We start from the raw sequence: 27,728 nt of genomic DNA, 5'->3' as shown, positions 1-27,728 counted from the left end.
GTAATACAACAAGGCAGATGCAGGAAAGCAAGAGCATGGGGCCCAGAAGAGGGGTGGGCTGTATCGACAGCTTCGGGAGGAAGTCAGGAAGGGTAGGGAGGGAAAAGCGAGGCTGGGCAAGGAGAAGTGTGCAGCTTCTGTTTGCAAGAAAAGCAACTTTACAGAAAACTACCTGGACGTGCATGAATCACATGTAGGCCGGGAGACAAGGACAACCCACAAAGTGAAGACTGTCACGATCCTTTTGAAAGGACGGAAAAAACAGATCATTTAATGATACGCTAATTTATACACTTCCTACCAGTTTGCTTGTTTAAAAGCAGCACACAATTTTCTCCCCCTTCTTTAGAAGCAGCTGTACAGCATGGTCTCAATTACGCAGAGTAAAAGAGAAAAGTGAGTTTTTCCTAAGTAATTTGCAGAAATGATCACCTATTTCCAAATACTGAGACTTACTCCTGCATTTTAGACTATCAAGGCCAAATTTTACCTCTACCAGATCATCTTATTTGCATTATTCTGAAAGTAACCAGCACTACAGACACTTCGCTTTAGAGATGGTTATATCTAGCTGTGCATAAGGGCAAGGAAAGGGTCCGATACACAGACCACTAATGTTTAGCAATCGTGTTAATAACTCTTTCTTTGGGAAACACAACTATGAATTTTCCCATTTTGTGAAAGGGTATGGAACTATTATTTTGTTATTAGCTATCACTTTGTGAATGCTTTACTTAGGATTAAGCATAGTGCTAACATGTCATATACATTTAACTTAATCTCCATGAGGCAGGCAAAATCGCCATTAAAAATGAGGAAATTGAGGGGCCTGCCCGGTGGCCGAGTGGTTATGTTCACGTGCTCTGCTTCAGTGGCCCAGGGTTCGCCATGCTGTGGTGGCACCCCACACAGAAGAACCAGAATGACTTACAACTAGGACGTACAACTATGTGCTGGGGCTTCGGGCAGAGAGAAAAAAAAAAGAGGAAGATTGGCAACAGATGTTATTAGCTCAGGGCCAATCTTCCTCACCAAAAAGCATACCTTAAAAAAATACCCTCATGTAGAATAAAGAAAAAAAAATGAGCAAACTGAGGACCTGAAGGTGACCTGCCCAGGATGACACAGCTTGGAAGAGGCGGGATCAGGATGGGTCTGTCTCGCTCCAGTCTCTCTTCTGAATTATTGTACTAGACGGCCTCCTTTTTGAGGTGTACACATGCATTTTTCTTTCCTACTACGCTGCTAAAATGTCTAACGTAAATCAGGAACCAGAACAGTCTTGAAGAATTAACTCGATTTTATGAGTGTGTTGCCTAAGTTTACAGGGGAAAGCATATCTTTAACTCTTTTGAAGTTACAGGTTAAGGTTATTAACTGCGAAACTCAGCACCTCTACTAAGAGGTGTCATATTATCAAGCACAGGGAAACATGTTTATATGTAAGACCAGAATTCAAAGTCAGTTTGTGTCCCACGGTGAAGCTCTGAGTGGTGCTGAAAATGCTCCTCTACGGCTAGAGTCTAGGAGCACAGCTGCCCTGTAATTTCCTGGCACTTGGCTTGAGTCTAAGAGGCTCCTCCACCATGAACGCCCTCTTCTCTTCTAGCTTCCAGGCATCCAAGTTGTCCCCAGGCTTCAGAACGCAGCACAGTGCAGCCTCCTCCACCACCCACTCATTTCTCTATCTGCTCAAGAAACACTTACTTACTGTGGTAATGTGTCAGGCACTGGGGGTGTCCCTATTCTGGAAAATCAAAGGGCAACCCGGCATCCCTAAGAACCTCTTGGTCCACCAGAAAAGTCCAGTAAGCAAGGAATTAGCATTCAGCGTGATAAAGATGCATCCACGGTATTAAGAGAGCGGAAGGATGGAGTGGCCGACACTTGAGGGAGGAAGTGGCAGGAAAGGCTTCACAGCCCTGGTAATACTGGAGCCTTAACTTAGATGACAGATGATGATGTCTTAAAATAAGACAGGAGAATTTTCTAAAGGGAACAAACTTGAGACGTAGGTGTTGACTGAACAAGTGGACAGGATTCTGAGATGTCTCAGAGGGTGGAGACAAGGAACAGTAAGGCAGCACTGTCTAGCTGAACTCCTGCAATGATGGACCTGTTTTATAGATGGACGCTGTCCAATACGGCAGCCTCCAGCCACATAGAGCACTCAAATGAGCACTTGAAATGTGGCTAGTACGACTGAGGAACTGATTTTTTATTTTATTTTATTTTTGCTGAGGAAGATTGGCTCCGAGCTAACATCTGTTGCCAATCTTCCTCTTTTTGCTTGAGGAAGATTCGCCCTGAGCTAACATCCATGCCCAATCTTCCCCTATTCTGTATGTGGGTCACCACCACAGCACAGCTGCTGACATGAAAGGTGCTGATGTGAAGGGTCTATGCCTAGGCTGCTGAAGTGGAGCGCACCAAACTTAACCACTGGGCCACGGGACTGGCCCCTCTCAAACTTTAATTTTGTTTCATTTTATTAATGTTAATTGGAATAGCAACATGTGGCTAGTAGCTACTGTACTGAACAAGGCAGCTCTTAGGGTTCAGGCTTGAGGTGAGCTGAGGGGCTACTACAGTATCTGAGAAAAGAAATACCAAGATGAAAAACATACAGAGACACAAATATTTGTCGAATAGATGAATGAACAAATCAACAAACAGAGGAACAAACCGGGAGATCTTTAAGGACTCCTCCCTTTAAAAATCCCATTAGAGAAGTACCTATCCTTGGTCATCCTGGTTTCAAATAATGCCCTCAATATGGTGGCATCAAAATCTATTTATGTTGTCTACAGATCTCAGGCTAATTCTTAAAATACTACTACTAATTAAAACCCCGTATGCCATTCAGTATAAAAAAAAAAGAAAAGAAAACTATGTTATGAAACCATATCAAGCTATAACTTAGGGAGTAATCACAGACCAAAGATAATCAATCAAGCTGGGATAAATAACCATCTAGTAAAACATGACTTTTTTTAAAAAAAGAAAGAAAGGGGGGAGGGAGAGAGGACCAGAAAGTTTTATGATGAGTTCAGGTAGTTTCAAATATATTACAGAGCATTCACCTCCTAAGCAGTTCAGTTTACATTCCTGTGTACTCTGGTGAGAGAAATGACTGAATTTATCTCATGAAATACCTAATTTTGTTCTATAGAGCATTTTAAAAGGTCAATGATAATAAAGTTTCCCCTAGCAATATGCCCTTTAATCTCAGATATCCACAACATCCAAAGTCAATAGGAAATAAATAACTGTGACAAGAAAATGTTTAACCTGAGAACAGGTTGTATCTAAACAACTCATTGTTAATCTGCCAACATTACCCTAATCTGATTATAGTAGGATTTGTTTACTATTTTGGTCCTTGCCACCTCTCTTAAGCTTCCAAATTCCAGTTTTCCTGAAATGAGAAGTGAGTGTAACACGCACACGTGTTTCAGATGTTTCCCCACTGCATTTCCCAGTGCTACCTTCTTAACCAGAGTCAAACCGTAAGCTCCTCTCCATGAGATCACAGCATCAATGCTGCTAACCATTCATATATAAAGCTCTACTGACAAGAGCGTTAGACACTTCAGAACGTGCAGCCTCTACTCTCTCATCAGAAGGCCCAACATGAATATTTTCAGTAAGAAGCGCATGTCTAAGAACAAGAGAAAACAGCAATCTCTGTGCTCGCCTCCTTGGCCTCTTCAGGGTGCTTATCTGAGCTCCAGTTCCCATTGCTGGGAAGGGTAAACAAACACAAAAAACATACAACAAGCAGCAGAAGGGGGACTGCTGTAAGTAAGATGGAAATGTCAGCCAGCTGGCGTTCTATGAGCACCTACGTGTGTCACATCCTCAGCCAGGTATGCTTTCAGTTAGTAATTAACAAAGCCACATTAATTATCCTGAGAGTGCAGATGAAGAAACACTCCCCCAGTTTTGAGTAAGTTGTTCATTTAAAAATTGTTTATCACAGACTTAAATATAAATGTCATAAAACAGTATTTTCTTCCCCTTCACTTGATGAACAATAACTGCCTAGTAAAATATAAAGAAAGAAGGGTCAATTCCTGATATAAAACGACTGCAGAGATCCACGGTTGGCCCATCCCTCTGGGCTAACACTCCCTGGCCAGAGAATCGAGTAGCCCAGATAAAGATCTGGGCCACATCAACTACTCATCGATCCATTCAAACATTTACTGTCCTCCTGTTATGTGTGAGAAATATAACCATGAATCAGACAAAGGCGATGCTACATACAGAAAGTCACCACACTGCAAGTTCGAAAATACTAAGTGGCAAGAAAGACACACGCAAAGTGCTGTGAGAGAGGACTAGTTCCAGCTGCAATAACAAGAAAAGACTTAAAATTTGCATGTGGAACAAAGTGACACCAAGAGACTGATTACTGTCCTTTGAGAGGCACAGAGCATGCAAGGTTAATGTAGAGATAAGTGCTGTCTCACCACCTAAATGTTAGGACGTCAGGAAGTCAGGTGTGTCGGATCCCCTGCCAGGCTCCAGGGAGGCGAGGGGACACTCTCAGGCACTTGCTGGAAGGGCAGCAAAGGCGAGAGGTGCAGGGGCTGGCAGACCCGCCCCTGTGGGTGCAGGGCCCCCCTCTACCACATCCCTGCACGCCCTGCCCAGCACTGCTCAGGGCCAGCGAACTCAGGAGTTTGCAACCCCGCTCGTTAAGAAACACTGTTTGAAATAAGGCTTTCTTTATATTCTGTTGAAGCCTACAACTTTATAACTTCACACCAATGCCCTCTGTTCTGCCCACTGAAACCCATCTAGAAGCTCCCCAGTGCCTGAGGGCAGGATTAAATGTTCGTCCCTGCAGCCTCTCCCAGGTGCTCTCTGGGCGTCCTTTAGGAGATGCAGTGCTCAGAACCACATCGATCAGCTGTGCCCTGAGGAAAGCTGCATGCCCTTTCACAAACACTGCCAGTCCTTGTGCTTGATTGGCTTAATCTTCCAGTTCCTGATGCTGCTGCCACACTGGGTACACTCCTGCTCAGAAAGACCCCTCCCTGCCCCACGATGGGGCAGCGGAGGCCAATTCCTGGGAACAGGATCCCTAGGCTTTCCCTCCTGCAGAGCGGCCTCCCCTCCCTTCTCCTCTTGCTGCAGTCACACCAATGCGACACGACACATGCATTTCTCCACACCTGCCCTGCCCAACTTGCTACCCCTCCAGGCCCCTTTCTGACCAGGGAGCAGAACTCATTGGTCACTCCTACTGCAGGGCACTGCTCAGCTCCCTGGCAGGTCCACTTCCCCCTTCTCTGCACCCACTAAACCAGAGGGCAAAACAAAACGCCACAGTGCAGTGGGCTCTCGAGCCAGACTCAAGCTCAAACTGGCTGCCCCAGTTACACCCTCTCAGGCTCCGAGCAGTCTGTCTAAGTTTCCCTGAACTACACAAACGAGACCTGAGAACTGACTGAGCTGACTCGAGGCAGGGGCCTGGCCTCGGGCACAGTACACAAGCAGCGAAGCGCCCCTGCCAGCTTCTCCCACTGAGCACCGGGCCACCTCCAGGCACCACCTGCACAGCCTGCCCCCATCACACCAGGACACCCCGCCTGTCGGTCCCCAGGGCTTCTCAAGGAAGGGAGCTCATGGCAACCCCTTCCTCAGTGTTTGGTTCAGAACAAACCAAACAGTGAACAAACAAATGGGCATAAAAACCTAAAACCAAGACGACTGAAGATGCTCAGATTTAGTTCTACTCTTAAATTTGCCTATTTTAATCATTACCATGGCAAAAAGTACTGCACTGCTAAGAGATCAAAGAATTTAGAGGTTGAAAATGTTCAGAAATTTACAACAATCAATCAGTTCTCAAAGGAAAAATGGATTATCTAGTCGTACAATGCTTCTGCTACATGTGACTATTAAGCTTTTTGTCTGTTTCTGGCATTTTTAATGCTCATGGTAGAGGGGTCTGGCCCTGGGCAGCCACCTTATACTTTTGACCCTTAACTCCACTCTTCACTGTGAAGTATCTTTTTCACTTTCTTTTTTGTAATTCCTAGTACTTGGTTCAATGCTTGGCACACAAGCCACACTCAAAAAACATTTGTCAAATAAGTGGATTTTCTTGAATGCCTAGGTTTAAAAAAAACAATCCCAATACATCTTCCTGACCTACTTCAACCATAAATGCTGGACATGCCTGGCATTGGTGACCTCATGTTGGCTCCGTGGTCACCACTTTAAGCGCTGGGCTCCACCCAGGCAAAGAGCAGGAGAATTTGGGTCAACACAACATTCATTCTTTCAATTCAACCAAACAGTTAATGAGCTTTTGTGCAATGGGAAAGATAAAATAATAATAATAACTTGCTCAAAATAAAATGAAGCTTCCAGCTTGAGGAAAGATTGCTGACTAGGAGCAAGTTTTTAAAAAGCTGTTCAGCAACATTATAGAACAATCTACAATCATTAAATACGAATGTGGAGCGGTCCAACTGGCATCATCTCGCAATGTTCTTTCGCAATACTCAGGGGCAGCCTGAGAATGCAGAAAAGAAAGGAGCAGGCAGGACAGACACAGGGAACAGAGGGGCAGAGTTCCTGACAGGGGAGAGAATTGACCAACAGGAAGGACTTGAGGACAGGAAAACAGGGTGAAGCCAAGGGACCCCTGAAAATTTGTTCCAGAATTCTGCAGATAACACAGATACAACAAACTTACTCGTTAAGAAATCCCAGAATTTTTTAAACGTCCCTTCTTAAAAAGTAGGACACTGTGTCCTTGGCTGACGTTCTGGCGCTTTTCCTGTTGCTTTTGACCCCAGAAAGATGACAAACGAATGATTCCAGGAAGGCCCCCAAAGATAACAGTTTAAACCTTGAAACAGAGCCAACTCAAGTAAAAAGATTTTCTTGCCTCAACGATGTTATATTTTTCTCTGCTTTAATTACTGAATCCTGTAACTGGAATTCATCACTGATTCAAAGAGATGCTAAAAATAGTCTGTTTTAGAATGGAGAATGAGAAGCATCACGTAATTTTGCTACTAAATGGACTCCTATTTTTTTCACAGCTCAGCAGCTTACTCTTCAAATATATTTCCTCTTTTTATTAACCAAAAATGTAAAACACTTCAGTTACACATGAAACATTAATTTTCAAGACGAATTATTTATTTATAAGTTTATAAGTGAAATCTCAGACATATACTAACCCTTACTTAAAAACAGTCTCAACTCTTCCTCTACATCTAATCATGACCTTCATTAAACACCTTTGATTGCAAGAGTGCAATCTCATTTACATATGATGAGTGAATTAAACAAAGCTGTTATCCAACAGGCTCTCCACTGCAAACGGCAAATTATTAGTGACAACTTCCATTAGAATCCAGGGTGCCATTTACAAAGGGCTTTCACATAAATTGTCTCATTTAATCTCCACAACAACCCTGACACCAACACGAAAGGTGGGGATTACTTTAACTTTCTCACAAATCAGGAAACAGGCGCCACAGCGAAACAGCAAGCCAAGGTGGGAGAGGCACTCCCTTGCACTCCTCACCCCACGTCCCACCTCGAATGCCTCACTCAGCTCCTCTGTGACTCACTCTCCCTTCTTCCCCACGTTTTCTGGACTATTCAGCCCAGCCGAACTAGGATGAGTATCACCATGTGATACCCAACACATCCACTTTCCATGTGGTTTACCTTCAGATGCACATGCTCTGTCTTCTCGACTCAACTAGAAGCTCCATGAAGGTAAAAACTGAATCTTACATTTCTTAATGTCTACAACACCATGTACATAACAGGCATACACTAAATTATTGTTTATGATGCCATCTATCAAAGAATCAGCAAGCAGACTAGTGTCTCTCTTTTCCTAACTTCAGCATCCCAACTACGGCATTACTCTTTGCTTTGGCCCCACCTTCCGAGCTGCAGCTAGGTTAGAAAATCCTGGAAGTCATTTCCAGGCCATCATAAATAAATATGCAAGAGGTTTTCTTAACAATGGTTAAAGCTACTTTCCATCTTTAAGTGGTCTGAGTCTCTGCCCTTCTCCCATACCCATAAACTGTCCCTGTTTTCTGACTGCATGTTGGTTCCTGAGCACCTGTGAACCTGATCCTCTGGTTGTCTGTGCTTTTAACTCCTTGCTATGACCTGCCTTCATTCGATATCCACCTGGTTTCTGTTCATGCCAGGACCCACACCTGTAACTTCCAGGCCCACCTTGGTTCTCTTGACCCTGACTTTCCAACCCGTCCTCACATCAACCACAGTCCAATTCCCACCACAGATACCATCCAGGCCCCTACACAGGGACCTGCCGAGCCTTCCTCAACTGGCCAAAACACGGAGACTGTTGTCTTTTTTTTATTTTCAGCTTAAACCTAGAGTTCTGCATTTCCACAGCTATTTCAAGAGAAAGACCAATGTAACACAGGTACCAGCCGCAGTGACACTCACCTCTCCATGACCCTATATCCTTCCCCCTCAAACTCATACTAAACAACATGACAACCTAGGCTACAATACCATGCAGTCAGCAATCAACATCCTGTTGGATACCAAACAGATCACAACCTAATCAGGATTACTGCTTAGTTTCATTAAATATGTGGCATCTTAAATTTGGACACAGAAAATTATTACTTAAATGCACAAAAATATGTAGGAAATCTGCAGATTACCAGATGAAAACAGCAGATGTAAACGCTGCATTGCAGGTTTTGCAGGGGCTTTTTTTCATTTCCATGATAATTTTTACATATCCCAGAATCAAAATATATTTCAAAGCTAGCCATGTAGTACTAAAGCTGACATAAAGATTTCATGTGCAATTCAACAAGTAACTTCAGTTATTTTTTTCTCCCTGAGGATGAACTCCAGTCACAGCCACTATAACAAATGGGCCCATCAACTCCCACCCTCAGGGGAGACTGTGTGTTCAAACAAGACAGACAAGCTCAGCAGTAACGTTTTACAACACGACTACATTCAGTTCTCCCGAGCCTCCAATCAAACCCAATGCACACTATATCTAAAGAAACCAGGGAGCTGATCGGCTCCCCACCACACTACAAGAACACCACAGCTTACAAGAGAAGACAAAAACAAGGAAAAACATTATCACCACCCAGAAATGAATGTAAAATTTCAGTCACCTAGAAAGTTACTTATTACCACTGAAAATATTTCTAATGTTAAATTCCCTCTCCTATTAAGCAGTAATCATTTAATTAGTGGCTTCCAATACGATCTCGTGGGAAACATATGCAAAGGGCAGAGAACGAGGTGTGGGCATCAGAGACCTGAGTTACACACCTGGATCAGACACCCAAAGCAGTGGACTCTGGGAAAGTTACTGTCTGGGCTTCCATCTCCCCATCTGTAAAATAAGGCCAACAGTACCTCCCCTTAGAGTGTAAAGACGGCCGGGGGGGGGGCGGGGGTGGCACAGGGCACAGCAAGGTGGCAGAGGCACTTAATAAATGGTAGCTGCTAACCCCCTACTACAAAAAGGTAAACACACACCTGTCATCAGACAAGGAGGGGAAAAGCACCCGCCACAATCGGGAGTCACCCAGGCCGCTGTGGCAAAGGGGAAGTGCTGATACCACCGCATTTGTGTACGCAGAGAACACGCCACTTTCTCATCCTCCTCAAGTTATGGCAGCAGCACCATCTGTCTCCAGGTGACAAAGCTGATGCTTGTGGCAAGTAGCCAACGTACTGGACGTGGCTGACCCAGCTCTTCTTTGATTTCTACGGGAAAGGATAATGACGGCCAATCTACCCACTGGAAGGGCACAGAAATGTGGATATTCCAAACAGAGGTATTTTGATACTTGAAATCTTAGTGTTTATTTTACTTAATGAAAGCTCCTTTTACTTCTGTAGTTTTCTGTTAATACTCTGAATTCTGCATTAAATGCTAGCTGAATGTGTCAACCCTGAAGGAATCAAGATATCAAGATCCAGATTCTGCTTCTATTCCCTCCACTGCCCAACATAATCCCTAAGAGTTGACAGCATTCTTCTCTCAACGTCGAAAAAAGCCCACCCTCCCAAGGGCAGATCTCAACTCCACGGAACCTTCCAGCACAGGGATCATGACTAAAGGACTAAATGAGGAAATTAATGTGGCAAGAACCTACACACAGGGACAGGCAACAGACTCGAAGTCAAAATGCACTCCAGCAACTTTCATAAGCAATTATTATCTTCTCCCCTCAAAACTACTGGGATAAATGAAACTCCAGGAAATTTAAATATGTGGAAACTCCAGGAAATTTAAATATGTAAAATAAATACTGTATAATTTAGATACCAAAGATGCATAGTTGTATTAATTTTCACGTAATTACATAGATTAAACACCATTTTTATCAATCTCAATGCTTAAAATTAAGGACCCCTTAAATCTTAACATAAAAGGAGTAAGCAATATTTAAAATCCATTTGAAAACAAGTAAATGAGTTATTGCATCTAAAAATACTGAAGACATTAAACTGACAAAATCATGCAATTTCAACACATCATGGCCCTCCTTAGTACATAACGTATAAACTCAAGAATTTTCAACCTAAAAGAAGCATACGTTGATAGTCTGTAGAGACTGCCACCAGGGTAGCCTGCCACCAAGAAAGCAATCACCACCAGTACACACCACATTCTTGCAACAATTGAGGAGAGAAAGAAGGACGGAAGGGAGAAGGTGGGCAGAGGATGTGGAGAGGAGAAAGCAACACCAAGATCCCCCAGAGCTGGGGACTGCTGCTTCTCAGGGTAGTAAGAGAGGCAGGGTGGGTATGCTCCTCTTCTGCTGATAACTCCAACACAAGGAGATTCAAGTCGTGGAAAGAAGAGCTGAAAACACCTGGCTTCCAATACTAGCCACCCAACAAAAGAAAGAGCACCCCAGCTCCCACGAACACTGTGAGATTTCTTATTTAAAACCCATTTTTAGGCAGGATTTTATCATGCATTCTCTGCTGGGCTGAAATTTACCCAGGATTATATCTGTCCTCACACAGGGGCGTTTGGACAGGGAAAAAATGAGAAGCATGGTAGCTAACACTTACTGAGCCCACAACGCTGAGCGAGGCACTCTGCTTCTGTGCTTTCTGTGCTTATGTCTATCACTTAGTCCTCACACTAACCCCATGAGGTAGGTGCCATTATTATCTCCATTTTACAGAAGAGGAAACTAGGGAACAGAGAAGTTACATGATTTGCCCAAGGTCACACAGTACATAATGGAGTTGAGATTCAAACCCAGAAAATCTGCTTCCAGAGACTATGCTTTTCACCACTATCCCACCTTCTTTCATTTGAAATTAAATAATAATTTAAATTTAAATTGTAAATTGTAAAGACAACTCAGGAAATGGAAAGTTATTGGGTATCCACTCCACTCACCTTACTGTGCACTCCACTATTACAGGTTAATCTCAAAATGTCTCTCCACCATAATCCTAGGTAAGCCAGTCAAGCCGTGGGATGTCTCCTAGGCACTGCTGCATACAGTACATCATTTAATCCTCAGAGCCTGAAGAGGAGGGTAGGGGTGGGTATGATAACCCCCGGGTAACAACGTGAGCCATTTTCGGAGAGTAAATAACTGAATATTACCACAAGCTTCTAAGTGACAAATGCAAGGTTTGAACTCCCCAGTCCATTTATAGTAGATGATGCCTTTGGAAATATTTCATCCACTTCGTCTGAACAAATCGAATCCCATGAGATGACTGTAACCTCCATTCTGTAACGTTAGGAAGAGACAGGTGGTCGCAGGACTTAACAGGGGGCGTCCTTCCTGAAGGACCTGCTGGGCTCTAGACGGGGGCCTGTCAGGGGCCCGGGAAACGGCTACTCTAAGAGGGTCTGAGAGACCACTCCCTGGACAGAGGCAAAGATGCCTCTGAGAACACGAAAGGAGTTGCTTCCAAAACATATGCATGGTCTCAGTTCTCTGGGTCAATCAATGATCTACAGAGTGCAGAGCACTGGGGGATGGAGACACACAATGACTGATGTGGGGGAGAGAAGAAAATTCTACTGATATTTAATATACATAAGACATCATGTCTTCTTAGGCACCATAGGTCAGCAGTCACGTATCACACAAGGTACAAAATCACCCTGTAAGGAAAGCAGAGTTTCAGCTCCACAGGTTGTCGCTGGTAATGATTTTCTGCAGGGGCCCAGGCAAGTGGAATTACAAACCATTTTAACCAGTTTTAACAAAACTAATCCTCACGAACTAGAAGACAGGTATAAAGATAAGATTCCCAGAACAACAACAACAAAAAAGGATTACAAATAATTCTGATAATATACGAATAACAAGAAAATGGCAAAGTTGATACTTCTCCAGGTATGACTTGCTCTTGTCAGCTAGATGAGTTAAAAACAATCATGATCTAAACAGATCTACAAGAAACTCGTTAAGAAAACTTTTTCAAAATCATCAAAACAATGAATTGAAATAGATATTTATATCCACTATCATCAATAATGATATCAAATAAAAATAAAATCTTTTAAGTTTTATCAATCTTATAATGTTTAAGGTCTTAAAAATGTGAAAAAAGTGGGCTGGCCTGGTGGCACAGAGGTTAAGTTTGCACATTCCGCTTTGGCAGCCTGGGGTTCGCCAGTTGAGATCCTGGGTGCAGACACGGCACCACTTGGCAAGCCATGCTGTGGCAGGTGTCCCACAAATAAAATAGAGGAAGATGGGCATGGATGTTAGCTCAGGGCCAGTCTTCCTCAGCAAAAAAAGAGGAGGTTTGGCGGCAGATGTTAGCTCGGGGCTAATATTCCTCAAAAAGAGTGAAAAAAGTTCAATAAACTAGTACTTATCTAGAATTTACAAGACATACATATATTGGGGGTTTTTATTATTTTATGATGAGATACACAATCAAAAGGTTTTGAAGACCACTGCTTAAGGGAAGAGGTTGCCTAAGGATTGGAAATTAATACAGATACCATCAATACTTCACTAATGAAATGTTAAACACATTTATAGCTAAGAAAAAAAAGCAAATTTGGCTAACAATGAACATAAGCTGGATAAAGCTATAAAACTACAAGTTTAACAAAAGAAAAAAAACCATAAGAAAGCTTAGAACACAAAGAAACGCAGATGAAGTAAACACCAGTTACTGACATGGCCTTCCCAGGAGAGAAGTGACACACACCTGTTTTCAGGCCTGGCTGCGGGACAGGAAGAAGAATCATCTGTAGGCATAAGAAAATGCCAGCGGAACTGCTAACCAACTTTTAATGTCTACATATGAGCCAAAATGACAGATTAGAATCCCAAGGAGCCCCAAACACAGAGCAAGTCTGCAGCCATCTGCCACTCTTTCTCCCAGGTCTCCAACAAGTAGAATGGGTAGTGCACAAGGAGACAGAACAGAAAAGCTGAGAGACCCCTATCTCAGGCACCCGTGAACTTCCCTGGATGCAGAGCAGCAGGCTATCTAACACAGGGGAAGGCAAGAGAGCTGAGGGAAACTCCTCTAACGAAGAGCAGGGCAAAGAGAGATCTCTCGAGGAGCAGAAAGCCACTGACTGGAGAGCAGAGAGAACCCATCAGCGTCCAAAAAAAACTAGCAGCCAAGCTATGAAACAAAGATCATTGTTCAGAAAGTTGGCAGCTTGGCTATCAAGCACAGAGAGATCTCCAGGGTCTTGCTGGGGCTCATTCTGAAGCTCTGCTCAAAACAAAGTCCTGATCCCACTCTCAAAATGCTTGACATTAGTGATGAACTGAAGCTAACCCTTGCTCCTATGAAGTCCAAACCCAGCTCAGGCCCCACATTAGCAGGATGACAAAAAAAAGGACAAGCCCTTTTCTGGGGTTAGATAGTCCCCAGTCTTTACTATTTTTTACATACAGGGTCCAGCATACAACAAAAAATTGAGAAAAGAGGAGAAGAATATGAGTCATAAAAAAGGGGAAAAGTGTCAACACAAATAGACCCATATATGACCTTGATGTTGCAATCAGCAGATATAACTATGATAAATGCACTAAAGAATCTTGTGGGCAAGATTCTACTTCAATGAGCTTGACAGCAAACTGGACATAGCAGTAGAAGGTTCTGTGAATCTGAAGAGAAAAAAACAATGAAACTTCCTAAGATTTGTGTGACAGTGTCAACTGGCTTGAATACGTGTGTAATTGGAGTCCCAGAAGGTAAGAGAACAGGACAGAAGAAATAATGTCTGAGAACTTTCCAAATGTGATATGAAGGACTTCAACTCAGAGATCCAAGCAGCTCACTCGACTCCAAGGAGGATAAATACAAAGAAAACCAGACCTAGGCACAGCATAACCAAACTGCTAAAAACCAAAGAGAGAGAAACATTGAAAGCAGTCAGAGGAAAAAAGCCATAATAGATATAGGGAACAGGAACAAGGACAACATTTAAGAAGGTTACACGTTATCAAAAACAATGAAAGTGAGAATACAACGGACTGACATGTTTAGAATGAAAAGACAAAAAAAAAAAAAAAAAATCAGCCACACAGAACTTTTTATCCAGCAAAAACAGTTTCAAAAAAAAAGCATCAAAATTTAAAACTCTTGGGGCCAGCCCTGTGGCATAGTGGTTAAGTTCTGTGCGCTCTGTTTTGGCAGCCCAGGTTTGCGGGTTTGGATCCCAGGCACAGACCCACACCACTCACCAGCTACGCTGTGGTGGCAACCCATATGCAAAATAGAGGAAGACTGGCACAGATGTTAGCTCAGGGTTAGTCTTATTCAAGCACACACACACAATTTTTTAACTCTTCAGCTGTGAAAGACTCTGTCTTAAGAGGATGAAAAGCAAGCTTCAGACTGGGAGAAAACATCTGGAAACCAAATATGTAACCAAGACCTCATATCTAGAACATGCACAGAACTCTCAAAACATAGCAGTGAGGAAAAAAGGCAAAAAATCCGATCATAAATGGGCAAAAGACATAAAGAAACACTTCACCAAAGAGGAGATATGGATGACAATCATCATTAACATTAACAGTCAACATCACTGAGCCAACATCAATGGCCATTAGGGAACTGCAAATTAAAACCAAAGTGAGATGTCACCATACACCTATTAGAAGAGTTAAATAAAAAATAGCAATAATACCAAATTCTAGTGACAGAGAAACTGGATCACCAACATTGGTGATGGGAATGTAAAATGGTACAGCTACTCTGGAAAATAGTTTGGCAAGATCCTATAATAAAACAAAATACAAACTTGCCATTCAACCCAGTAATCACACTCATGGGTATTTACCTCAGAGAAATTAAACTTATCTTCATACAAAAACCTACACACAAACATTCATAGCAGCTTAATTCATAATATGAAAATACTGGAAAACAGCTCAAATGTTGTTTGGGTGGATGGTTAGACAAACTCTGGTACATCCACACTACTCGTGAAAAGGAACAAACGACTGATACATACAAGAACCTGAATGAACTTCCAGGGCATTTTGCTTAATGAAAAAAGGTAAATCTCAAAAGGTTACATAAAGTATGATTCCATGTATATAACATTCTCAAAATGACATCACTATAGAGATGGAGAACAGGGAACAGGGGGTAGGGTAGATGAGATTACAAAGAAATAGCACAAGGGAGATCTTGTACAATGATGGAACAGTACTGTATCTTGTTTGTGGCACTGGTTACACAAATCTACACACCTGATAAATTGTACAGAACTTCACACACACACACACGAATGCAATTTAACACAGTGAAGAATGAATAAGGTCTGTAGCCTAGGTAACGGTAATGTACTAACGTCAATTTCCTGGTTTTGATATTGTGCTACGAGCTATATAAGATATCCCCATTGGGGAAGCTGGGCAAAGGGTACATGAGACTCTAATTTTTTTGCAAGTTCCTGTAAGACCATAGTTATTTAAAAATAAAAGGTTTAATTTTTTTCAAAAGAAACCAAAGACATTTTCTGATAAATCGAAGCTGAGCAGATCCATACAACAAAAGACACTAAAGTTCATCAGGCTGAATCAAAATGACACCAGACAGCAGCAGGAAAAACACGAAAAGGCATCTACTCAAAGTGTGTTTCTACTGAGATATTCATTAATTCAACTAATATTTGTTAAATATCTTTCCTACAATCATACAGCCTAGCATACAAACCTGTAAGTAAATATTACCAATAGATAATACTAAAGATTCTGTCACACAAGTACTTAAACAATGCCGGCAGTTGTACAGAAAAGGAAGCTGTCATTGGAAAAGGGTAGGCAGAGAAAGTCTTCTGGGAGCTCAATCTGCAAGTGAATGTTAAGTGAACAAGCGAGGGACAGTGTTCTGGGCAATGGGTCCAGCCAGAGGACAGCCACAGAAGTATAAACGAGTTAAGACACACAGGGCTCCAAGGGTTCAAGATACCTGGGGAATAAGGGGGAGGAAACTCCCGAGGAAACGATGAGGGGCAGATGGGAGGAGGGCAGGCAGAGCACACAGTCTGCTGCAGAGTTCAGACATCACTCTGCAAGCAATTGGGAGAATTTGAAGGCATTTAATTTAATTAGGAAAGCAAGAGAAGATGGGTAACAGAAGATGTAGGGAGATAGCTTTGGCAGTGAGGATGATGTATTAGAGAAAAGTGACATAGGAGGAGGTTAGGGCAATAATATAATAGTCCAGGAAAGCAGTGGTAATAAGCTTAAACCAAGGCAGGAGCAAAGAGCACAGAAATAAAAGGGAATACACAAACTAGTTAAGGATAAAGGGGAAAAAGGAAGAACTGAGAATCACACCCACAGTTCCGACTTGGGTGCTGAAAAGATGTGACCTTCATTTACCTCAAAAGGGAACAGAGCAGTAGGAGCAGATTTTGATGGAAAGATGATAATTACACTCTGGGGGAGGGTGAGCTCGAGGTGCAGGGGGAACCGGCAGATGCCTAGTAAACACAGAGTTAGAGCCTAGAGCAAGAGGCCACAAGTCATCAGCGCTGGCTGGTGGAGGAACGGAACGGAGCAACAAGGTGGGGCTGCCAAGGGGAATGCACACAAACAGGAAGAAAGTAACATCAGAGATCAAATTCAGCAGAAACAGTTCTTGTAAAATGCCAGTGGGAGTAAAAACTGTTGTACGTGGTTGTCAGGATATGTTAAGAGACTTAAATTATTTAAATTATTTCAACTAATAATGCTTTTAGTGATGTATCCTAAAGGAATAAACACAAATGAGGGCAAAGATTTATACATAAAGATGTTCCCTTCAGTGTTATTTATAATAATAAAATACAGAAGAAACTAAATATGTCAAATGAAAGAATTAATTTAAAGCAAATTATGCTAGATGCATAAATTATTATGCCACCACCTATGCAGCATTTCAGAAGACATTTTAAGTATGTGATAAAATTCTTATGCCATGCCATTAAATGGAAAAGCATACAAATAGTGTCTACGGCATTTACTTATGCAAGAATATTTATTCAGTACCTACTACTACTAGTACCTAGATACGAGAGATAAAATGTAGTGAAAGACAGACAATTCCCTTTTTTTGTAGCGCCTGGATTCTACTGGAAAGTGACCTAGAAAGGGTAAATAAACAAGTCTGCAAGAGAATCTCATCTGAAATAAATGCCAAGAAGACACACACAACAGGTGATATAATAAAAGAACATTATCAATTACATAAAAATATCTGAAATTGAATTAAAAAAATTAACCACAAGATTAATAGTAAAAAACAATGTAAAATAAAAATTAAAAACAGCAAATTTCAGGTGGCTTAGTAAATGGCCTAGAAAAACAAGGGTGTGATTACAAATGGGAAGTGCTGGCCCTCAGGTTTACCCTTCAGCACTCTCAGGAGGCAGAGCTCAACCTCGAGTCTTTCTCACCCTCAAACCAAAAGCTCAGAAGCGCAGGAAAGCAACATGCACCCAGCAGTAACACTAAAGTACAAAATTTCACAAGGTAAGCGATCCTTCCATACACAAGCTAAGACGATATTTTTTACATTTGCGTTTTCATTACAGTACAACCCTCTCCCTCCTTCCACACACACACACACATTCACCTAAGTTCATTTATTCACTGAACCAATACCGTATGGCAGGGACTCGCTTAAAATCACAACGTCCCCTGGCAACAGTACTCAAAATGCTATAGAAACTTAAGGACTAATTTCCATTACGCAAAACATTAGACTGCTTAAGCAATTTGGAAAAGACTACAACTGAGGGAAAGCACTGAAAATACTGACATGAATTGTACAACAGATTGCAGAAACACCCTTTAAAAATAATTTATCTATATCTAAAACAGACACACAGCTGAATGACATTTATCCTCAAAAAATTACCCTTCAGTGGATAACGGATGAGAATGTCCTCGTATTACAGATAGAGAAATTGAGAAAACATTGTAAAGTAAAAATACTACATAATTTCAGGAAAAAAAAACTACTAGGATTCACTCCCCAAAAAAACCTCACAAAAATATTCCTAGTATTCTGGAATATTTCCTGAAAAGTAAATAAGATTTAAATTAACATTAATTACCTGCTTTTGAAAAAGTCAACTGTCAGAATGAGATAGTATTAGAGACTGGTTAAATAAAGTACTTTGCAGAGGGTGGTGACATCACAAACGTCATTAAAACTGTAATGCAGTAAAGCTTACCAGTACAAAGATCAAGCAAAGACCAGAACAATCTAGAATCACTCTGATGCAGAAGTAAAAGAGAAAAACAACTTCCTCCTTCCTTTCAGATCCGTTTGAACTACTACCTAATACTTCCTCCAGTCAGACAGCCACTCTGGAGTAACAGCTGAGTACACTGGGATTAAAGCATAATGGAGAGCCAGGTAGAGAAGGAAGCACCGCAAGGAGTAACCAAGAGCTAAAGTCATGTTCCTAAAGCTTCCCCAACCTGACGCACCCACAACTCTGTCCTAGGACCTTTTCTCTCTTCTATCCACGTTCCTTCCTTTCATGATCTTATCCAGTCTCATGGTTTTAATGCCAAATGTACACTGACAACTCTCAAATTTACATCTCCAGCCAAGACCACTCTTCTGAACTTCGAAACGGTATACCGGACAGCTAACTCAACATCTTCACCTAGACGCCTAAAACACGTTCCAAATTTAACTTACCCAGGATGAACTCCTCATTTCCATCCACGATCTGGCCTTCACAGTCTTCGCCATCTCACTTAATGACTACTCCATACTGGCAGCTGCTCAGATAAAAAACCCTGGGGCTATCTTTAACTTCTCCCTCACTACCTCACATCAGATCCACCAGAAAATCCTATTAGTGGTTCTACCTTCCAAATACATCAAAGTCAGACCACTTCTCCCACCTTGACTGCTGCCATCCTAACCCAGGCCACCATCAGCTCTCACCTGATGACTCTGCTAGCCTCCCACCTAGGCTCCTGCCTCTACCCTTTGCCCCCAACAGCCTGTTCTCCTCTACACAGAAACCACAGCAATTCGGTGAAAGAGAAAACTGGATCATATCTCTCCTCTATTTGAAACACTCTAACAACCATTCATCTCACTCAGGTAAAAGCCAAAACCCTTACAATGACCCAAAAGAGCTACATGACCGGATGCCTCCTTCCTTCCCTTTCCCACTCTGTCCTCATCTCTCACTCTCTCTCTCCTTCATTCTACTTCGGGCCACCTCCCTGTTCTGGCCACCTCCCTGTTCTTCCACACACCAGGGAGCACCCCGCCCCAAGATCTTTGCACTTGCTTCGACCTCTCCTGGAATGTTCTTCCCCAGACACCCCACACCCTGTGGCTTAGTCCCTCAAACCTCCTTCAAATTTCTGCTCAAATACTATCTTCTTTGACCCCACCCCAAATAAAACTGCAGCTCCTGCCAGTCTTTGTCCTTCTTCAATAGTTTCTTCTCCACACACCCATCATCTTCCCATATGCTCTGTGTGTACTGTGTGTGTAATTTACTAATTTCTCCCCCTTAATGCTTCTTTCTCTCACTAAAATGTCAGCTCTGTGAGGGTAGGGCAGGGATGTTCTAAATATTTTGTTCACTGGTGGATTCCCCAGGGCCTAGAATAGGGCATGGCACACAGTAGGTGTTCAAGAACTCGTTCCTGAAAGAATGAAATTCATGTGGCATTTCACTCCTTCTTATACAGGAGAAACTAGAGAATTATGAGACTGCCAGAGTTTAGATATATTTATTTGGACCTTGTCCTCAGTGATCTCATCTAGTGATCTCATCCAGATCTATGTTACACTTAAATCTCATCCAGATTACTTTCTACGAGTAGATTTTTAGAGGCTATTTCTGGCTTAAGATCTACATTTAAAGATGACATCTGTAGGAGGAAGGACATTTAAAGAGAATAATCAACAATTTTCCATCTTATGACTTCCTTTACAGTTTTTTCCTCAAATAAAAAAGGTCAAAATTCAAAAAAATTACTGAAGCAAAAGTAAATAGCGTATTACATCTTTATATAGAGAGTAAGCGATAGCAATCTTATCAGTACAGAGGCAATTAAAAAGAGATGTCAGAAGTCTTACCTTTTTTTCTGAGTGTGATTAAATAGGGGGGAAAAACCCTGCTCCACAGAGGGTCACAGATAAGAAACTAACAGGATGGAAATCAAAGCATGCAGGCTTCACACCAAGAACATCCTGATGATGTCTTGCAAATGGAGGACTGACAAAGCATATTAATGAGAAACACACTTAGAATGCTATTCAGATATGGGTCTGCAGTCTCAAAGGAACTAGTTCCAAAGGGGAAGGGGAAAGTTACACAGACAAGAGCAAAGGCCTGCTTATGTTTTCCATTCTCTCCTGGACACGGAGCTGAAGAGTACAGGGGCAGAGACCCAGGAATGGAGAGTAGCCAAGGAAGAACTAATGCAAAGAAATGCGAAAATGCCTTCAACAGCACGACTTTGGCTTTAATTCAACATAAGAAGCACGACAACAGTCTCAAGAATATCAAAATCTACAGAAACGTCTAGCCAAACTGAGTGTATGTATCTGTGTTCAAGACAAGCCAGAGCATGAGCTCTAACATTCTCTCAGAGGTAGAAGGTACACTACACCCCAACCTACACTAACAAAACTGTGTTCAAGAGAAGTACACACATAAATCTGCCCAGCTATGCTGTGCTTTGGAGAAATAAGAAAAGGAAAGGTTTAAATACTAGATATATGAAAAATCATCCTAAAAGTATTATCATGGTACCAATTTTATTAACATTCAACTAACATTAAACAGCAAAACCCCTCATACAAACGCATCTACTGACAACACCACACCAGGCCGAAATCTCTAAGCCTCCACAGGACTTTCCCATTTGCCTACATAAGTAATTTTCTAAACCATACAGTCTGTGAACCCCGCTGAGCTCAATTTGCAGTAAGGCTTTGCTGTCTACCAATCACAATGGTTCCCACCATGACACCCCATTCCGTGATCACTTCCCTTTAATGCTTTGCGGGCACTTGCCCACTCCACTCCGCCCATGCCTGTCCTGAGATGAACCATTTTTAGTACTAAATCTGGTGCCTGATAGAACAAGTTGAAACTTCTTCCAAAGTAATACTCTCAAGAAACAAAAGACTTCCTGTAGCCCACAAATTTGGCTGAACAAAAACAGAATGGAACCAAGCAATGACCTATCTAGTGATCAACAGAAAAGTAGACATGAAAAACACCCAACAGCACACAGTATTAAAGAAATGCGAATTAAAGCTGCAATGTGTTATACCCTTTTCACTTATTAGACTAGTAACATTAAAACACATGAAAAATCGCAGTGTTGGCCAGGATGGGGGTACAAAGGCACTCTTACACTTTACAGGTATAAGTACAAACTGTAAAATAAGCTTTTTAAGACTCCAAGGGTTCACAAGATCAAACTAGACACCAAGGAAAAAAATACGTATTTCCCAAAATGTAATCTGTGTTAACAACTGATATAGAAGTCAATTGGGGGATACTATTTGACTTTAGTAGAAACACGAGGGGTTAATGATCCTTGTAAGCCCTGGACTTTGTGGCCCCCACCCCACCTCCTGGCCACAGCCGACTGCACCAAGAGGGACTACCCAAAACGGGCCAGTCAGTTTCCCTGCCAGGGATGTGGGATGGGACTCTGATCCCGGTTTACTCTGGTCACACGCACTCTGGACTGAAGGAAACATAAACTCCTAGCCAGAGCTTCCCTCCAGAAGCCCCGCCGCCTGGCCTCCTGCGTTCCTGTTCAGCACACAGACAGCACTTGAGGACTCGGGACACTGACTTTCATGTTGAATTTTTCAAATTTATACTCCAGGATTATTTTTTTGCTTCTATTCTTGTTTTCCCTAAATTCCCTCCTTTAATCTTTCTAATTTCAACAATGATAATTTATCCCAGTTTATCTGTTTATCATGTTTACTCCTGCTTAAGAACATTATTTATATTCTTAATTAGACTGAGTGCGGTGTAACTGCACTTAACAAATCCCAAACTTCACCCTCTACTTCAGAACATTATTCTTGATAGAATTACATGATTTTCAATAAATTTTGTTAGGGTTTGTTTTTTCTTTAAGTCCTGTAGCAATTTTAAATCAATGAATCCTGAAAGTAATTTTCCAAAGGGGGCCAAAAAAATTGTCAGCTCTTCATTTTAAAAGCTCACTTTAATTTAATGGTGACTGCCTCTCACCAACAGATGAAGGCCAATTTTCTCTCTTCATTTGTTCCATTATTTTCCAATCTGTTATAGAATTACACAAACTATAGATTTGATTTGCCCTTCAAAATGTAAAGTTTGACTTTTGAGAATTATCACAGCCTTGACTATCTTCTCCCATAAGCCAATCATTCCGTCCAGAGGCTCTAGGCTCTCGTTCAACCTAACAATGAACACTCAGAAAGGGAAGACGATACACAGTCCATTCTTATTTCAATCATAATAGTCAACTATGACAACACAGAGAATTCAAGCTTTCAAAGCACTTAATTCTGCTGAAGAGGCAATCATGTTACATGCTTCGAAATAACATACTCCCCCATCCTGTTTTTAGAGAACTTTGAAAATCTAGACAATATGCTTCCTTTCAAAACACCAAATGCTTACAGAGGAAAAGAAAGAAACAGAAAAATGATCTTGCCAAGAACCATTTCTGCAGTTTCTCTCAGTAGAGTAGCCCTTTCAGTGGCTACAAAGATTTAAATTCAATCCTTGATTGGATTGATGATATACCACCTTTTATTTATTTAGAACAAAAAAGAGCTTAGAGGACTCTAATTCAGTGGTTTCCAACTTTTGCAAGTATGAGGATCCCTTTGCAATGCTAAAAACTTCTGAGGATTCTTACAATAGTTGTATCTAGTAATTGAGAAAGTAAGGAAAAAACTACCAGTACGCAGTAATTCTTTAAAAGCACTTGCAAACATCTCTAAAATAGTAAAAGATGAATCTAATGTTTTATTACAGAGCCAGTTAATGTCCAAACTAGGTCTAGAATACAGATGGGGCTCTAAGAATCCAGAGCATGATTCAGCACGGAGGAAGGTTTTTTAAGTATCTCCAACAATTCTCTCAGGAACTGGACAAGCTGATTTTAAAGTTCTTACAGAAAAACAAGCAAAGATAGACAAGACAACTCTGAAAAGGAAGACTAAAGAGTAGAGAGCATCCCTATCAGAAACTGAAACACTATAAAGCTACAATAATTTAAATAGTGTGGTGCTGACTTCTGAGAAATAAACCTATAATGGAAGGTATCAGAAAATGCAGAAAGTGACTAATACATAACCAGGAACTCGGTACAAAATGGATGCGGCATTTCAAATCACTAGGTAAGGATTATTCATTAAATGCTATTGTAACAACAACTGAGTACCTAATAAAGGGGAAAAAATCAAATTCGGTCCTCATCTTACCCCTTCTACCAAAAGAAGTTCCAAATGAAGCAAAAATGTACAAATGAAACTACTAAAGAACTAGAAGAAACACAAACGAATTTTTTTTAATAACTTGTAGTGGAGAAAGTCTTTCAAAGCATGACTGAAAAACAACAGGAGCCAAACATTAAACTACTTGAAAAAATCAAATATTACTTCATTATAGAAAATTCTATAAACAAAGGCAAGACTGCATTAAATGAGGTCTTCTCGCAGCATTACAATTCTAACCAGCATACAAACCCAGGGTCTGTGCCATCCAAGTACACACTTTCCATATTCCATACAATCCCAAACCACTCAGAAGGAAGTTTTAACACAACAAAAAATCAGTTCTAACAGAATCCACTCCAAACCTTTCTTTCTGGGTTAGGCCTATGAAGTGAGATTTCCACAGCAACATCCTCCACCACTCATTACCTCCACTCACAAACAAGAGGCAATGTCTTTCATTGTGCATTTGGGGCCACAGTTAAGTGTTAGCAAAACATACACATAGTAAAGCAATCAGAGGCCAATAGTTTTTCAGAATAAGCTCGCTTTAGGATATGTGCTCTGACTGTCAACACGCAGGTTCAGCAGTGAATGCTTACCAAATTTACACTATCGACAGAGACTACTGAGCACCTGCTCTACGGAAGCGTGCCATCTAACTCCTCATTAGGCAAACACACCACGAGGAAAGGGTGTCTGCTCATCAACAGCAGTACATGTTATGCTTCAGTCTCCAAATCTCCCCACATGACCCGCCAAATAAAGCAAAATGACAGTTATCTAACTTACCACTACAAGCAAATCAGATCTAACCATTTGATTTTTTAAAACAAGTTTATGGGTCTTCAGCCCACACCTGAAGCACTCCTGTAACAGCATGCCTGCGGAGTGAGGCACTCCATCACAGGGTCACGTGAACAGCTGCTGAAATTCGGATCTCAGTGCAGTATCATCGTGATCCAAAAACCAGGTAATTTTTATTTCCATAGACTTTCCCCCCTTTATCCATATATGGTATTTCTCCAAGTTCTTATCAATTCATTCTTCCTTCTTGACATGGAAATATTATTTATTATAATTATGTATTGGCTCATTTCAGTAAATTTTTTAAAGGTTTTTCTTCCTTTTTTTGCTTCCTACGCTATTGCCTGGAGAGTTATTTTATGTATCTTATGATGGAAGCTCCAATTCAGAGGGAATCTGCCACCCCATCATCTCTTGTCCTGGAGGATGCGAAGCTAGTCTCCCCCCACTCCCCTGGCCATTTAGCACAAGCTATCAGAACTACCAAAGGAGTAATAACTGATTTAACTTTTTCATTTACGAAGACTCTGAAACAGTTATGACTTTCTGTAAGGTGCGTCTACAGGGCAATACACACTTTGAAAGAGATTCCAAAACCTCGTCCTGTATGGACCTTGAACACAAACACCAGCAACTAAAATTCTCCACATTTCTTTGTGGCTCGTGAAAGTTCCCTAGATAACCGAACATAAAACTGAGGAATATTTTTACAAGTTCCTTATTTTAATGTAAGGAAGTCCTCGAACTCAAATCATCCTTTTACCTGATAATTAGGAAGAAACGACTGAAATTATAACAATGCCAATAAGCTGTCCTTAATAAATTTCTGTAATAAAAAATTCCACTGATTTACAACCAGAACTCTACATGTCCTGCAGATCAGGTTAACAGAGGCCATGGAGTCAACTCCAGAGCCTATGACTACTGTTTCATAAAAACTGTGCTCACTGCACGGTACTGGAAATTAAAATCACACTTTTACTCTAAAACTAAGCTCTCTAGAAAAGTACTCTTAGCAAGTATTTCCCAGGAATTAATAAGAAGATACTTTCATTTGCCACAGCCAGAGATTTTCATAGTACAGATCTTTAAAATCCTGAGATTTTTCATTTGTACTCCAGCAGAAACCATTAGCTCTCAAGAAAAAACAAGAAGAAGCCTCCACCATTTGATTAATTTACTGGTCCCTTGCAACTAAGTGACTAATCCATGATGCGAGGGAAAAAGAGGCACCTGGAAGGAAGTGTCTTTGGTAGGCGGCGCTGAATCTCCATAATCCTGCAAAACCAAGTGCGTCCTTTTTGGAGGGGGAGGAGGAAGACGGAGAGCACCAGGGGTACCAATAAAGTTAGGGGTTTCAGTAAACATTAGGCAAAGATGCAGTATTTTACAGGAGGTCACAGATTCAATGCACTGACCCCAAAATGTACTTCACTGAATTGAGTTCTCAGGACCTTTTCGGGTGGATCACTTCTCTGTGAGTCTTTTGGCTTCTGTACTCCAAACCTTTCTGGACCACTCACTCAGGTGGCAACCATCCCCCTGACTCCTATTACTCTCTGCTGTGGCTATCCAAGGAGACTGAATGGTCTTCAGCAGCCTCCCAACCACACAAGCAAACAAAGGACAACAAAGCCAGAGCAGCTTCAAACGCCTGGCGGGCCTTCAGGAACAGGGACACTCCGAGAATCTAAGACAGAAGGTGACTCCAAGAGAGTCCAAGCCCAGAGCACACTGTGTTCAGGGCCAGTTTTCTGAAAAACTGTTCAAAGAAAAAACAAAAACAAGGAATATAATCAATTTGATAATTTAAAAAAATAATTTTCAATGGAATAAGGAATTTTCAATTAAAATACCACCTAGCAGAAAAGAACGCCAGCTTGGGTTTATGGATCCCTGGGCTTCAGCTCCACCCTCGCCGTGCCCACACTGACTAACTGTGAACTACTGTGCATCTTCATGTATTCCCATTCGGGCAGAGACAGAATAACATACTCGCTCCAGGGGAAAGAGCCTTACACTAGAATCAGGAATTCTGGGACCTGCTTTATGCACTCACTGGCTGTTACTGACCATGGGAACTTTCCTGTGTCTCACCATTAAGGAAAATACTTTTACTTTTTCCGATCCCTGCTTGTTCCCCACTGCCTTTGGAACTTGCCCCCATGCGAACCAGGAACCAGGATGGTCTGAATAATAAGCTACTTTACAGGGTTGTTGTGACATCAAATGTGATCATGTAATTAAGACATTTAACACCATAAATCATTATACACTGACACATATTATCAATACCTTACCATAGTTGTTATTCTCTTTTCACTAAGACCCCAGGCTTCCAATTTCCCACTTACATTAATTTCTTCCTGCCCCATTTTGACCATCATGGAGGTGCCTGCCAGCATCTTTCTTACTGATTAGTTATGCCCTCCAAGTATCTACCCTATTAGAAGATACATCAATAGCTGATAAGGACATCTAGGCTGTTTCTGCCCCTCTTTCAAGGTGTGGTCTCACACGCACACACAGAGCTGAAGGTTTCTTAGGGATTTTCTTGCTATTGCTGTGGTTCTTTATTCTGCCAGTTCTGGACAATTTTCTATTCTTGGTACACTACTCAACCCTTTATTTATTATTTACATGCTCTCTTTACTTCTTTACAATAAGTCTGTGGGGTAAGCGTTGTTCTTCTTTAGACGAGGGAATCAAGGCTCATAGAAGTTAAGAAATGCCCCCCAAATCACCCAACCAATTAACGGCAAAGCCGAGATCTGAAGCTAAACCAGTCTGGCCCCAAAGCCCCTGCTCTTGACCGGGCTGTAATTTTGTCTCATTGGGTCCTGGGGGAAGTTAATCATCTAGCCCTGACCTGAAACCTGCACAGGGGCAGGTCTAGTCAGGAACCACCCAAGTACGACTGCAGTTATGTACGTGCCACTGTGTGCTGAAAAGCA

General features: G+C 41.6%; 1 protein-coding gene across 10 annotated transcripts in view; it reads right to left on the bottom strand.

The window, feature by feature from the left end:
* WASF3 (WASP family member 3) overlaps positions 1 to 27,728 on the bottom strand; it is a 122,071-nt gene that overhangs the window by 70,614 nt on the left and 23,729 nt on the right. Inside the window, exon 1 of one of the 10 annotated variants that reach the window (XM_070520432.1) lies at positions 173 to 236. The exons of the other annotated variants lie outside the window; for them this stretch is intronic. The gene's annotated coding sequence lies outside the window, so the exon portion shown is untranslated. Of the gene's footprint in view, positions 1 to 172; positions 237 to 27,728 lie in introns of those variants that run through there. 10 annotated transcript variants of the gene reach the window in all.

Source organism: Equus asinus, chromosome 11, assembly GCF_041296235.1.
Source record: "Equus asinus isolate D_3611 breed Donkey chromosome 11, EquAss-T2T_v2, whole genome shotgun sequence".
Lineage (NCBI taxonomy): Eukaryota > Metazoa > Chordata > Mammalia > Perissodactyla > Equidae > Equus > Equus asinus.
The sequence above is the reverse complement of the archived record's forward strand: the minus strand, read 5'-3'. Positions and strand labels throughout refer to the sequence as shown.